The sequence below is a fragment of the Arvicanthis niloticus genome, chromosome 14 (assembly GCF_011762505.2).
Source record: "Arvicanthis niloticus isolate mArvNil1 chromosome 14, mArvNil1.pat.X, whole genome shotgun sequence".
Lineage (NCBI taxonomy): Eukaryota > Metazoa > Chordata > Mammalia > Rodentia > Muridae > Arvicanthis > Arvicanthis niloticus.
In genome coordinates, this window is record NC_047671.1 from 53,328,553 (window position 1) to 53,342,329 (window position 13,777).

Below are 13,777 nucleotides of genomic sequence, written 5' to 3' on the forward strand. Positions count from 1 at the left end.
TGCCATTGTGTACTGCAGAGGACCCTGTGCTATTCCCCAAAGAAAAATAAGTGAACTATCTTGCTGCAGCTGGAACGGCTATCGGTCCTGCCACAGGAAGGAACAGCTGACAAGTTCACTGATCGGCCTGTTGTATTCATGTCTCTTTTCAAGGCTAATTACTTGTTTAATTAAGGCATTTGTTTTGATCATAAATGTCATCACATAACATATCTATGAATCTAGGACCAGGGAGATGGCTCAGCAGTTAAGTTCTTATTGCTTTCACAAAGGCCTTGAGTTCAGCTCCCAGGATCCATGCAAGTGGCTAACAACTCCCCTGCAACTCCAGCTCCAAGGGAATCAGTATCTTTGGTCTTTGCAGGTAGGTACCTGCAAAACACACAAGCATATCCACACAAAGACACACATACCTACACATAAGTATTTAAAATGTGATGCCTCTTGACTGCATTTTGAGGATTTAACGCACAATAGAACTTCTAGGTAGAGAAGATAGCTTAGTGGGTAAGTGCTTGCCACAAAACTATGAGGACCTGGGTTCAAATCTCCAGAATTCACACTGGCTGCATCATGAGCCCAGTGCTCCTGTGGGAGATGGCAGGTAAGAGACAGGGGAATCCCCTGAACACAGCTAGCCTGGTGTAAGCAGAGGAAACGCAACAAAGAGACCTTGTCTCAAACAAAGTGGAAGGCAAGGACAGACACCCACAGTTGTCCTCTGATCTTCATATTACATCTGCTCCCTCCCTCCCACATCGCTGCCCCCTCCCTGCACCCCCACGCCGAAGTTTTAGAAAACACGACAAAAACTATAACAGCTAATTACCTTTGGGATGTTTAAGTCTTAAGCAGGTGCTGGAGAGAAGGCTCAGATACACATGTGGGCAAAACACCTACACATACACACACACACACACACACACACACACACGCACACATACACATCTTAAATAGAAACATATTTATGGATTTAAAATTTTTCTCTATTTTATATATTAGTTCATACATAGATGAAAACCCCTTAAATGTGTGGAATTATTTGTAAAAATCATAATCTTCTTGGTCAGGATTTCAACAGGCCTCATTAGGCTATTTGTTTGTTTAAGAATTCTTTGTGTTCCTATAGTCGCCTTTCCTTTTTGCAATGCAGAGTGCTTGATGAATATTAACTCAAGAATCCTCAGTACAGCATAGCCGAGGAGAGGGGCTGGCAAATACTAATGTACTGCTCTCGGTAGGAAAGCCTGGAGTCTGCCCAGAAGACCTATTGCAGCCGACTCGCATGCTGATGTATTATCCGAGTGCCCTGTGCACTGTGTGGAAATCATTTGATCTATATTTGACTGGTCATTTGCTTCTGGGCATCTTTTTACTTGAGAAAAAAAGAACTGGCAACAATACAGTGTACTGTTGAGCTAAAAAATAAATCAAGTTGTAAACAATATAGGATGTTCTTTTCTGAGGCAAAACCAAAAATAAAACACGGGAGGGGGAAAAAAAGCCACTGTTCTAATTTCATTCTGTTGCTGTGACAAACACCACAGCCAAAAGCTACCTATGGGAGAAGAGGATTTATTTGGTTTGTATTTCAAGGTTACAGTCCATCACTGAGGGAAGTCAAGGCAGGTACTTAAACAGAAACCATGGGGGACTGCTGCTCACGGGCTCCCTGTCAGGCCCTTGCTGAGCTGGCTTCCTCATACCTCCCAGGACCACCTCCTAAATAATGGTACAGTCCCCCGTGGGTTAGGCCCTTCTATAGCATTTAACAATCAAGAAAATGTCGTGCCCATAGGCCAGTCTGATCAGGAAAGTCCCTCAGTTGAGGCTCTTAATATAACATGACCCTGGATGTGCCAAGTTGACAATTCAAGTTAACAAAACACCCACCAAAACCTAAAACTAAGCAAACGCCTATCTTACATCAGGCTCAGTGCAGAGTGTGCTGCTGGTGTGTCTCTAATCTTCACACCTGCCCTGCAGGAGGTGCCGGGAACACAAGTGTCCTTGCACCCACTGGTCACCAGGGAAACCAGGAATGTTAAACATGCAGGATTGTCTTTTCAAAGTAAAAGATGTATAACCTGTTTTTCCACCCAGAAGGCTAGAATCTGGAGGTGATTAAAGGCCTGGTTATCTGAAAGGCCAGGCATATCAAGCTCCCACAACCAGGACAGGAGAAACCAAATAGTCTAGGTGACCCTTACATTATCTATATAGCCAGGGGCTTCTCCAGGCTCCCACCAGCAGGACCAGAGGTGGATAACAGCCCAAATGATTTCTGCATCATCTGTTCGACGGAGACCAAGCTGGATCCTTTACTAGACTGGTAAGCTAAGACATGTAGCCTGTCTCTAGAACTCATCTTCTTGGAAGAAATGACATATACTTGAGTTGAGTTTGGTGTAACTATGCCTCCTTGTGCACTGAGAATTGTGTCACACCAGGAAACTTTGTTTCCAAATTACAATGTATTTAAGTATGCTTACAATAAACTGCCTGGTGGCAAGGCAGGAAGTAGGACAGTTACCAGTTACGTGGAGGAGCAGTACCTGAGAGGTCTACAGTTTGATCCATAGGCAGCAGACAGTGAGTGTTAGACGGCTGTGCATGGTGAGAACAGATCACACCAGTTCCAAGTGGGGTTTATTCAGGAGATAGGGCAAAGATGGGGGTGGGGGGGGGGAGAAATAGAGGAAGAAGATGGAAGAAGAGAAGGAAGAAGAGAGGAAGAAGAGAGAGGTCAGGGGTTTTATATGGGCGGTGACATAGCCTCTCCCAGGTAAAGGTGAGATAGCCAGGTGGATTCTGGGAATGTATGGAGGTTGCCTTGGCAATGATGTGGGGGTCGCCTAGATGTGATGTCACTGGGTTCAGAGCCTGATACCAACAACAAGAAAGACACTGGGCCTGGGGTGGGCTTTTGAAATCTCAGAGCCTACCCCCAGAGACATACTTTCTCTTCGATCACACCTACTGCCACAAAGCCACGCCTCCTAATCCTTTTAGCCATTCTCAATCAGTTCCACTCCCTGGTGACTAAGCATTCAAATATATGAACCTATGGGGGCCACTTTCATCCAAACCACCACAGGTTCTAAGAAACTCCCCAAACAACATGTGCTTTTGTGATTGTCCTGTTACCTGCCATTTGAAGGTAATTGCTGAAGACATACTTTATGTACTTTGGACACGGGACTTGGATACATCGAGTGGAAACACATCTGGACAGTTCTGTTTGAGAACTGTTTCTCATCGTATCAGAAGACGTTATACAAATTGCCAAGGGAGAAGAGTAAGCAATAGTCCCAGCCAGCTACAAAGCCTACTGACCATGACTGGCTCAGCAAGATATCCTCATGGTATAATGGCAGCACTTGTATCTTGTGGTAACCAGCAACCATTTGAATGGACTTAAAGCCTGCTCAATAAGAGGGAGTTTATGCACACTACCACAAACCCGGCCAACTACCAGTGGATGGAAAAGGGCCACCGGTGGAAGAGCACAGATTCTGGAGGAGAGACCACTATTGCCACTTTCCTAAGCCAATATAATTTCTCACCTTACTCCAAACTAACTATCCTTCAACTTACAGGACTAAACTCTTTCAAATTCACATCTATTGGGACTTCTGACTGTGACCTCATTTGGAAATAAGGTCTTTCAGGATAAGGATTTACTTTCAGGCTCAGCATTTTGCCTCAGGCTCGGCATGTGGTAAGCTCCTTGCTCTTTATGAAGCAGTTGAAAACACACAGAGACAACTGAGGAAGGAGGCCTGGGGAAAACAGAGATGGCAGTGATGTAGCTTGAAGTCACCCAAACTAGGATTCTCCAGAAGACAGAAGAAGTGATGAAAAAATGATCCCACGAGACTCTGGCAGGGTTGTGTCCTCCGAGACCTTGTTTGTGATGCTAAGGGGTCATTTTCTAGGAAGATGCCACACATCTTCAGGTACAGTTCCCTTCCATGTTGGCATCAAAGCATGACCTCAGGGAAGGGAACCATTCTTTCCTGGGATTTCTCAGCGATGAAGCTTAAGCACCGTGCTTCACTTAAAACTGCTTTTACTGGGGTTGTCATGACTGCCCACCCCCCTCGGTCATTTGTTTGTGTTGGAGACATTCCCTTCCATGGTTACATTTGAAACTCCCTGGCTTCTGCTGTGTGGTCCTTGTTGCAGTCTTAAGCTGCCTGGAAATAACAGAAAATCTCAACAACATGGCTGCCTAAACAAGACCTGAACAAAGATGACACCAGCAACCATGCTAACACAGAAAGGGAACATCTCTTGGGACCTTACAGACAAAGAGCTACAGGCAACTGAGGAATTCTCAGAGTGGGAGAACACATTATCCCTAACAAGAGTTCCAAAACTGGTTTATCTAATACCAGGTGCTCAGCCCTGAAATCATACAAATAATATTATATGGACTGAGAAGACTGTGTTTATATCTTTAGAAACACACACACACACACACACACACATGCACATATATATGTATTATTCATATTCACCACAATTAAAGAAAAAGAGGCCAGAGACTATGAATTTGAGAGGGAGTACGTGGGAGGGGTTGGGGAAAGAAGGGAGAAAAAGGGAAAATGATGTAATTTTATTTTAGTTCCAGAAATAAAGTAACTATAGCATTGGAGAGTTGGCAGCCTGGAAAGTGGAATCACACCCATTTTCTATTCCCATCCGTCCCTCGACATCTACTTGGGGTCCCTAGACAAGGGCCTCAGAGACTGGCTTATAATTGTGCCTTCTCCTGAGCTCTTGAGCATTTCCCAGGGCCCTTTCCACAGTTTTCCTAAGTAGTCCAATGCGTGAAAAGTCTTTATGGGTGAGAGTCTGGGGAGTTACCCAGACCCTTTCCTAGCTTCACAACCTCGTCCAGTCCCGAGGGTTCCTCAGCAGGGCTTATGGGAGGGGACCGCACTGGGGTTGGGGTGACAAGATAACAATTAGATACAGAACCTCACACCATACCCCGTCTCAGTATTACTGCACTGCAGCAGTCAACGCCACGTGAAACAGAATCTGTCTGGCGAAGGGAACCTGTCATTCATTCATGCTTTAATTAACTCTGGCACAAATTCCTAACTTTCTCTAGGGGAAAACTTCTCTCTCTAGCAAAGTCTGTTAAGATGCTAGTAAGAAATGTACCATCCCTCCATGCACCTGTAACTTCATTTTTGCATTAAAAGCTTGCAAAGTCTTTCAAAGGTAGCTTCTTCGTGGGAAAGGAAACTGTCTTCGTTCTCTGTTTTATTGTTTCTGGTCTAGTATCTGGGCCCGAGGATTATAAACAAGATTGTAGTCTAGATCAGAGGAACGGAATAGAAAATAACGCAGATGAGGATGTCTCACATGCCAAGAGCCAAATTGCTGTAGTGATGAATAGATTGTAGTATGAGCAGTAATTGATCAAGGTAAGTGATGTGTTTATAAAGAGATAAAGAGATATAGAATATGTTCTATGGGGGTGTGGTGAGGTATGGGGGAAGGAGATGTCTCAGGGGCCCATGCCGGAGGCATCCCTTCCCCCTGAGGGACCAGCCACAGGGCGGTATAGTATAGAATAAAGTTTATTCAGGGCATGGGGAGGGGAGTTAAGAGAGTGGTAGAGGCAGAGAAAGGGAGGGGGTGGAGAGAGAGAAAAAGAGAGAGAGATTGAGAGAAGTAGAGGAGCAGAAAAGTAGAGGCCTCCATGACCATGTGGAGAGAGGGGGAAGGGGAGGGGAAGGGGCGAGGGGACAAAGAGGAGCTAGAGGCAAGAGATCAAGAGAGCAAGAGAGAGAGGAGGGGGCAAGCAGCCCCTTTTATAGTGGGCCAGGCTACCTGGCTGTTGCCAGGTAACTGTGGGGTGGAGTTTAGACAGAATGCTAACAGTAAGTGTACACCTAAGAAGAGAGACAGAAAGTAGCTCTGAGGTGTGGAAGGGCAGAGAAGAGCCTGGCTACTGGAAGAAACATAAACACAAACAAAGACCCTGGGCTGCTCAAGGCCATAACCTTTGCCCATCATTGGTCCACAGCAAGCACTGGTTCCACTTGAGACCTCGTTGGCAAAGTTGGTATGGTACCCAGAAATCTGTAGCTAGCCAACCTTCGAGGTAATACTGACTCATTCGTAAAGCCGAAGAACCATAGGGTTAAAGTTTTCTCTTCAGTAGGTAGACTCGGATTCAAGAGGCCTGGTATGGGATATGCTGAGGCAGTGTACTCAAGGATGCACGTGTGCTTCACATGGGCAACTGATTCCAAACATGTCTCCTGGCCAGGACTTAAGAATGTCTGGGAACTGAAGCCCAGGTGCCCCCCACCCTCACCCCAAGGGATCCTTCAGATTCAAAGGAAGACTTTAGAGCTGAGCCACCAAATAACTGAAGCCAGATTAATTAGTCTCTGGCAATTTCCCGTAAGACCTGGAAGGGCCTGTATAGAAACTAGCAACCAATTATCTCAGTGAAGCAGGGAGAGAGGGGACCAACATCATCGCTAAGTCCTATGAAAACCTTTCCCCTCCCAGAGGGGTTAGAGGCAGGCTTGTCTCTCCGTGTTAGTCTGAAAAAAACATTCTTTAACTGCTGGGAACTGGGCTCAAGAGGGGAAAAAAAAGGCAGGTCTTGTGTAAAGTCCAGAAAACTGTGTTCCCGGGCTGCAGGCTTGCCTGTTTCCCTTCCTATGTGTGCTTCCTTCCTGTGTCTCTTCCTTCTTCCACAGTGGCCTGGGGTCTTAGGTGCAACAGCCAATTCAGAGTCAACTGACCATGGCCAGTTGTAGATTCTGGAGTCTTGTGGAGACTTGAGTCCATCATTTTAAGCTTCCAAGATGGAATTAGATATTTACTTATGTTCCTTCTAAGTTTTGATAGTTTTCTGAAGAAAATTTTCAGTTGAGAGCTTCATTCCAGTGAAAGATGTATGTGGAGGTCTAGTCTTGTCATCTGCCTTTCAAGAACGCGCTAGTCCAGCAACTGTCCAGTCAGGCTACAGCAGCAGGAAGAGCTTCTCCAGCATCCTAAGGCCGAGAGGAAGAACAACAGGAAATAGCCATGAGGGCTGGTCAGTGTTCATAGGCGTCCATGCAGGGTGGTCAGTACCATCTCCCTCCTTCAGTGCGGATGTGCAAACTGACCACACCTCACTGCCAGGCCCATTCCTTCACCTCCCCTCTCACCCTAGCCATAGAGTTTGAAGCAGCCAATCAGAATGTATGTAGCCATATATAGGAAATGGGGTGGGGGTTTGGGGGAAAACCAAACATATAGAAGCCTCAACACTACATCTGGGGCTATGGCGTTTGAAGGATGTCTACTAGAAAGCTGGCAGCATAAGAAACTGCTTCCTGGGGGCTTGGAGGTTCCATTTCTTAGACTTGAAATCATGCCTCAAAGTGTTGCGTTGTAGTTAGGCCAGCCTCTTAACTGCCTTATCCGTAGCACAGACAGGATCAGGGATACTGAGTACACTAATTTCAACATTTCTATGTATACATTTTTAACATAATGACACTTGTATCTATTTTTCTAATGGTCATGGATATTTATTAGATTACATTTTTATGTTGTTTTATTTTATGTGTATGAGTGTTTTGCCTGCATGTATGTCTGTGTAACACGTGTCTGCAGTACCCACAAAAGCCATAAGAGGGGGGTCAGAGTTCCTGGAACTGGAGATACAGACGGTTGTGAGCCACTGTGTGAGTGCTGGGAACTGAATCTGAGTTCTTGGCAAGCATAGCCAATGCTCTTAACCACTGAGCCAACTCTCTAGCCCTACAAAAAATTTTTTTAAACTAAATTTGTGGACTGTAGACATGAGGGAAGTTCAGCCAGAGAAAGTAGAACATAATAAACTATGAAAAGCAATCTAAGAACCTTTGGAGTAAGGTCTCCAAAAAACTATATGCCTTGATCCAATAAAAATCGTGCAAGTCATTTACGGGATAGATTGCTTTTACCTATTCGGACACCACTGACTGTAAATTGTCGGGGGGTATGCATAGATAAAAATGACTTTGGGCTCATGAGGCTTTTGTTAGTGACCAAGTTGACAGAAGTGTATTTATGAGAATCTGATAAAAAGATTGAATTTCTGAGATTTATGAATAGGGATATGGAAAAACACGCAGAAAAGCAAAGATAAATTAATATTATTCTCTATAACTAGAGCCTATAATAACTGTTCATCTCTAGGCTGCTAAGTAGTCCATAATTTGACTTCCCACATACTCATAGTACCTTTCAAAACTGTCAGCTCTAAGGACTTAACAGGGTGGCTCCTACATGAGAGTATTTGTGCTGCTTAGTTATTTTCTTGCTTCTGCAGGGATGCTAGACCAGAGGAAGGTTGTCGTCAGCCTCACAGTGAATTGTTGCCTGTCACCGCCTTTGAAAATGTTAAGTGCCAGAGAAGGGCCCAGCAGGGCTTCTGCTAACCTTGTCTTATTGTTCTACCAAATAACCATGGCAATGTCAGGACATTCCCTACACGGAGTTTAACATATCATTTGCATTTACAGTGTAAAGTTGTTATTAAAGGCAGGATATTTTTACAGCACAAACATCTCTCTCCCCTCTTCTGTAGAGGCAGGGTACTTAAGAACCTGCTGCTCTGCCACCTGGTCATGTTTATTCATGTCAGGATCAAGTTCCCATCAGCAGGAGTTTTCTTTCTCTGATTGCAATGCTGCCCCCATGCATCCAGGCTGACCAACTTCAGAAAAGATGTGGCTTTGGGCTCAATACTTAGGATGTGAGCATGGCAATGGAGGGATTTAGTTAGGATGAGTCTCTGAGGCCAGGGACAAACCAGTCTTCTTGATCATAAGATCTTTAGGTAAAGGTACCTTCTGGTTCTCATGTTTTGACCATGCTACCACACATGCACACAACTGCCAGCAATTAATTTCTTTCTTTCTTTCTTTCTTTCTTTCTTTCTTTCTCTCTTTCTTTTTTCTTTCTTTTTTTTTTTTTTTTTTTTTTTTTTTTGGCCCACATCATCACAAATATAACTGAGTGAGCAAAGCTCACTTGCAAGCTAGTTTATGAACATCTGATGAGAGTCTGAGGAGCACAAGATCTCAGTCAGCCAACAGTAACCCATTCCAAAAGTGGGCAGAGAAAAAAGAAATGAAGTTATATAGCGTTCTTTGCCAATATAATTCATTTGAGGATAGTAACATTTTAGGACTGTGGAATGTTTTGTTTTTAATACAATAAAAGGTTGATTTTTAAAGTAGAACCCACGATGGGAGATAAAGATAGACAAGACCGTTTCTTGCTATTGCAGTCTAATTTATGCCTTTCTCTATTTAGCAGGAAGAAAGGACTGGAAAACAGATGGGGGAGGAGGAGAAAGGGAAGGAAAAATGAAGACAAAGATTGAATACAGTAAAAAAGGAGGAGGCTCCTGCAGAACCGTGTGTAACATGGGAAGCCCTACAGATGATGAGCAATGACCAGAAGAACCTTGGGTCTGACTGTGCTCCTAATGCAGGAAAATAGAACCAGGCTCAAAGAATCCAGTCTGCCTCAACACCCAGCCACCCTGAGCCTTGCTAGGGCTCTGTCCTTTGATGACTGCTGGGCCACTTGGGAGACAGTCTGAAGGGAACATTGTGGGTTGGTTATCAGGATTAAGACACTGATTAAAGAGGGGAGGTTGTTAGTATTCTGTCTAAACTCCACTCCCCAGTTACCTGGCAACTGCCAGGTATGCTCCTCCCCACAGTTACCTGGCAACCGCCAGGTAGGCCGATCCACTATAAAAGGGGCTGCTTGCCCCCTCCTCTTCCTTTTATCCTCTTACTCTCTTACTCTCTCTCTTACCCTCTTGCCTCTCTGTCCCCTCCCCCACCTTCCTCTCTCTCCACGTGGTCATGGCCGGCCTCTACTTCTCTTTTCTCTTATCTCTTCCACCTTCCTCTCCCCACCTTTGCCCTTTCCCCTGAATAAACCTCCCCCTTGGAACCGCGTGGTCTGGAGCTGTCTGTTCTGAACTGCGGACTTTTTCTTAAAAAAACTAATAGAGGTTGTTTCTGAAATGGAGGCAGACAGCATCCCCTCGAGTGGAGGACAGGGAGCACAACAGAGAGGACAGGGAGCACAACAGAGACTTGTTCAAGAGAGAGAAATGGTCCCTGGGAAGAATGGATGCTACAGTTGACCAGAGCCATTTCCTTCTCACACTGCCAGAGCAAGAGTGTAAGCTCCTTTTAAAACAAACAAAGCAAAACTAAACTAAATTCAAAAGCGATACCTGTTGGTGTGATGTTTTTGTGCACTGTGTGAAGATGTGTCTCTGCCCTTCCTTGCCTGCCTAAGGCATCTTCTGATTGGTTAAAATAAAAACCCTACAGCCTCTAGCAAAAGGCAGAATCGTAAGGTGAGGCTTCAGGACTGAGAGAGGAACTGTGGGACAGAGCCAGCCCATCACTATTGGGATTCACTTTCAAGACACAGAAAGTCAGACATGTGAAACCGAGGAAAGAAAAGCAGCCATGAAGCAGAATTTAGATTAGCATGCACTGGATAATTGAGTTATGCGCTAGTTGGCAACAAGCCTAGCTATAAGGCCAAAAGCTTATAAATAAATATGGGCTCCAAGTCATTATTCAGGAGCAAGGACAAGCATGGAGAGGCCCAGCTACTGATGGAAGTTCATTATTGATCAGCGGAAAATAAAGCTTCTCTAGAAGGAAGAAAATCATTAAAGCTAGTTAGTAAAAATTAAATGACTAGGAAAACCAAATAACATCAGCAAGTTATGAGATGAAATAGATCATCAAAATCACAGTGATTCTAGGTAAGCAGTTGTTTTTCCCATGGTTGGGGAATCAGATCCACAGGGAACAGGCTCTGGGCATGCGCACTCACAGGGAACAGGCTCTGGGCATGCACACTCACCTTCCTTTGTTACCTCTGAGCATTGTATTGCTGTCTGGAAGAGAGCATGGAAGAAATGGCCTCTTCTGGAAGCCAGCACGAGTTAACCTACAACTAGAACAATTCAAGTTAGATTGTTTATATCCACCACCCCGTGGGTGTGTGTGTGTGTGTGTGTGTGTGTGTGTGTGTGTGTATTGGTATTAGGCTTCGAACCCAGTGACATCACATCTAGGCATCGTTGCCAAGGCAACCGCCATACATTCCCAGAATCCACCTGGCTACCTCCCACCTTCACCTGAGAGAGGCTACATCACCGCCCATATAAAACAGGCAGAACCCCCGACCTCTCTCTCTTCTTTCTCTTCTTCCTTTCTTCTTCCATCTTCTTCCTTTTCTTCTCCCCCTCCCCCCCAATCTTTGCCCTATCTACAAATAGCTTGTACAGCCAGAAGTTGCTCATCTGTAGTCCAGCGAGAGTTGAACTTGGTAGTGGCCTCAGGGGGGCGGAGAGGGTCAATGCCGCCCTCCAGTGCTTGGCAGAGGCTACTATTGGTCTGCTTCATGTTCTGAAACTGGTGTTTAAGAGAGATAAGCTGTGAATCGAGACCTCGGAAGTGTGAAGTTAGCAAGGTCTGGGCTTCCTGATACGGCAGTGAGGCCTTCGGGACTCAGGTACATGCCCTTGGGCAGACGTCTCCAAGTTCGAAGTGGGTGGTAGCAGTACTGAGATACCTGGACCTCCTTCTTCCCAGGACCAGGCTGTGCATTCAGAGGTCTGGATGGCAGAATCTCTCGCTTGGGGTCTCCAGGATCCGGTTCTCCCTCCCTCACAGCTCTTCGTCCCTCTTCTAGCTCATCACTGTCTTCTTTGTCCTTGCGGCCATCCAGCCACCTGGCCTGCCTGTCCATCACACTAGTTCGACTTCGGGTCTTCTTCCAAGAGTAGTAACACTTCACCAGGCTGGGAATCAGCTTGTCAGGTAGCATCTGCTGGATCCGCTGGAAGCACTTGCCATGGAATCCAAAGGCCTGTTCAAACAGCACCTTGTCCTCGACCATCCACTCATCAGGGAAGGGAGTGAAGTTGGCTAGATCAGCCAGGGATTTGTCCACATCATGTTTATGCCACAGAAGCATGCCGAGTGCCTGTTCGTTTTTTTTAGCCATGCTTCTCCTTGGCTATTGCAGTGTACTTGTCAAGTTTGGCATCTGATACACAGTGGCTGGGTGACCACACCAGCATCCCCTTCAGCTCCTTGTTGCTATAGCACGCAGGGCTCTCAGGCTTGCACTCCGGAATTACTGCTTGGTAATTGGTTCCAACTCGGATCATGCTGTCATGAGAGTGCTCCTCCTCTCTGTTGTTGTCCTCCAAGTGCAGCTGTCCGCAGTTGGGTGCCGTCTGGAAAGGTATAGGAAACTTATGAAAAATAAAAAAAAGTTTTTATACCCCTAGATCTGAGCAAAAGAATGCAGGCTAGCTGGTTCACTAGTTCCACCAAGAAAGCAAAACTAAATGTGAGATTTTTAGGTCTTCACTGCCCCAGGATACATTCTACATTCCAGGAGGGGTACATTATCCCTGAGTCAGAGGACACTTGCTGGATTAACATTCAGGAGAGGAAGGGAGAGGCTGATGAACATTCCTCAGACTTCAGGGAAGAGAACCCACCTGCGGGTGGGGAAGGCCCAAAGCAGGGATTGTTGGATAAGGTTACATTCTTGCGAAAGATGAGTGTACAAGATGTTTCCGAATGACTGACTGAATTATGGGTTGGGACTTTTTTTGAGACATTCCACTGTTTTTATGTTATGTTTCCTTAGTTACCTCTTCACTCCCCTTTTGTGGGTTCCCCTATATAAGACCACCCCTAACCAGGCTGTCTTGTCAATTCCTCTGCTCCTACGTGAGTTATGAGTTGACCATCAGCCAGTTGATCCTGAAATATACCTCTTGCTGATTGCATCTGGATCAATGTCTTGTGAATTATTGGGTGGCTATGACATCCCGAGATTTGAGTAAAGGACTCCTCTCTCGGGGATCTTTCAGTCTTGGCCCGACTTTGGGCCAAGATCCCTGATCCCGGACTGGGCTTCTCCATTACTGAGTCCATATTGGTCTTGTCAGATACAGATGCTAGGATCGCGGACCAACCATTTCTTCTACCAACATCCCAAGACACTCTTTTCTACATACAAGACCTACAGGATTCCAGCTGTGGTGCTTCAGAACCAATGGGGGCCAGATGTCCTGATAGCTAAAGAAGATGGTCTTCCCCAGTTCCTCCAAGAAGAATGCTGTTTTAGGAAACTTCCTGTTACAAGATTACCAGCTGTTGTCCACAGAGGAGCCTGATGCACACATCTACCAAGTGGACCCCAATGGTGAAAGCCAGCTACACCTCAAAATGGTCTACACCCCTACATAGCAGGAAGTAGTTTAAGAGAGCCGGCACCCTGACTCCCCTTTCACCACTGGCTTCCCCTCCACTTTTTTCTTCTCTTTATAACAAGAAAAAGGGAGTTATGTTGGTATCAGGCTCTGAACCCAGTGACATCACATCTAGGAGACTCCCACATCATTGCCAAGGCAACTGCCATACATTCCCAGAATCCACCTGGCTACCTCCCACCTTCACCTAGGAGAGGCTATGTCACTGCCCATATAGAACATGCAGAACTCCCTGACCTTTCTCTCTTCTTTCTCTTCTTCCTCTCTTCTTCCATCTTCTTCCTCTTCTTCTCCCCACCCCCCTTCTTTGCCGTATCTCCTGAATAAACCCCATTTGGAACTGTTTGGTCTAGTGTGGTCTGTTCTAAGCCACGTGTGGACGTATTTCAGTGCGTATACACAAATACCACTGCATTTAATTAG

General features: G+C 45.5%; 1 long non-coding RNA gene and 1 pseudogene across 3 annotated transcripts; one reads left to right on the forward strand and one right to left on the reverse strand.

Annotated features, from left to right (window-relative positions):
• Nucleotides 1–2,086: 2,086 nt before the first annotated feature.
• On the forward strand, nt 2,087–13,699 carry LOC143434351 (uncharacterized). 2 transcript variants are annotated; one of them, XR_013103797.1, is made up of 2 exons: nt 2,087–2,332; nt 13,031–13,699. It is a non-coding gene; the product is annotated as an uncharacterized LOC143434351 (long non-coding RNA). The 2 variants fall into 2 exon arrangements; XR_013103796.1 differs by lacking the exon at nt 13,031–13,699 and adding an exon at nt 9,331–10,270.
• Nucleotides 5,783–12,647, reverse strand: LOC117720003 (REST corepressor 2 pseudogene; annotated as a pseudogene). The gene is made up of 2 exons (XR_013103795.1): nt 10,921–12,647; nt 5,783–7,031 (listed from the first exon to the last, which is right to left on the reverse strand). The product of XR_013103795.1 is annotated as an REST corepressor 2 pseudogene (transcript).
• Nucleotides 13,700–13,777: the final 78 nt, after the last annotated feature.